The following is a 1,643-nucleotide window of genomic DNA, read 5'->3' as shown; positions in this document are numbered from 1 at the left end:
GACAAACAGAGAAACATCCGTATTCCGGAGTCCTGCATCACCCCCTTTCTAATTCTGACTGATCACGGTTGCCATGTGCTCCAGGCCCAGTTCCACCAGGCACGGAGTGCTATGGCAGTTCTCGCGGGTCTGCAGAGGGGACTCGGTGCGCAGCAAGAGCAGAGCATCAGAGAGGAAACTGCCTCTTGCCCAGAGGACAGGCTTTGCTCTGCTGCAGAACGACTTCAGGCAGCAAACTATTTTTTAAGAGTTTAATAGGAGTAAGTTCCCATGGATACATGTGAGTATCCTGCATGTTTAAGAAAACAAGTGTCTCGCGGACTTTCTGATACTTAGCTGCTCAATTAAACGTTCTTCTGCTGGCAAGAAAAAGAGGAAGCTGAAATTAGGTATTTTCTAATTAAGTAATTCTCTGTTTAGAAGACCGTATCACTCTGCTTTACCATCTTGTGTGATCACCCCAAAAAAATCAGGTAACATGGCAGACAACAAACTATCTATTCTGTTCTCTTTTGGCCCTCTGTCCCAGCCGAAAAACCAAAACAGCGCAGAGAACAGCTTCAAATCAAAAAGGAGCCGGGACAAAACAAAAAGGTTGCGTGCAACCTAATTCTCAGAGATGATCTATTTATGCCAAATCCGGATCTTACTTGAAGTCTGTGGCAGTCAATCCCCTTGACTGCCATGCAGGCAGGATTTGGCCCCGGTAACGTATCCGCCTGCATTCCCAGCTGCTGGGTCCAGCTGCCGCGGAGGAATGCAGGGCTGCCAAGGGCGCTGCCATGGCGTGGAGGCCCAACTGCCAGTGAAAAAAAATTTCCATCTCAGCGCCTGGATCTAAACTTTGTCAGTGCGATGGCTGAAGGCGATAAAGCAAATCCCTGCCTGACAATAAATCAATTTAGATTCTTCTCCACTAACATTCAAATCATGTTTGAACCAGCTACTTTATTGAATATAGCTTTAAGCGTTTGGAGAGCTTTGGGAAGCGACAGGTACATTCATGAGCAGTACCAGGAAGGGAAGCAGAGTTACACGTGTGTGTGTGTGAACTTTGCAGCAACCGAGTAGTCAACACAATACTTTTATAGGGTTGAATCCTGCTCCTACGAATCAACAAGAGTTTCATCACTTCGTAGCATGCCACAGAGAATTAGATGACAGATTGGAAAAAAAAAAAAAAAAAGCGCACTTTGAGGAGGGATTAAAACAAGCAAATAAACACATAGCAGTCATTTTAGCACTCTAGATGAAAGCAGAAATGTTTGAGGGCATAAAAGCCCGTTAATTCCTATTGGAAATCGATGGGAGCTGAGGAAATACAGCAGTCTTGCACCCTTGGAAAGCTGTCCTTTGACTACGGATTGCCCCAACCTCAGCTTTCTCTAAAATAATATTGAAATGCAAGGTGCTCATTGATTTTGCAATTGTCCCAGATATCCTATCTGACTGGAAAAGTTGTCTCTGTAAACCCCTGTATCCATCCCTCTGTGTTTCACCCTCTTCAGGTGAATCAGCTGTCACTAAAGCTCAAATTTAAACCTTACTATAACATTGCCGTGGTTTTCAGAGTAAAATTCAAAATACAAGCTGTTTCAAGCTATTCAAAAAAAAAAAAAAAAAAAAAAAAAAAATTGCTTTCC

The sequence above is a fragment of the Athene cunicularia genome, assembly GCF_003259725.1.
Source record: "Athene cunicularia isolate RWA chromosome 18 unlocalized genomic scaffold, athCun1 chr18_part1, whole genome shotgun sequence".
NCBI classification, from domain to species: domain Eukaryota; kingdom Metazoa; phylum Chordata; class Aves; order Strigiformes; family Strigidae; genus Athene; species Athene cunicularia.
Note: the sequence above shows the minus strand (reverse complement) of the source record.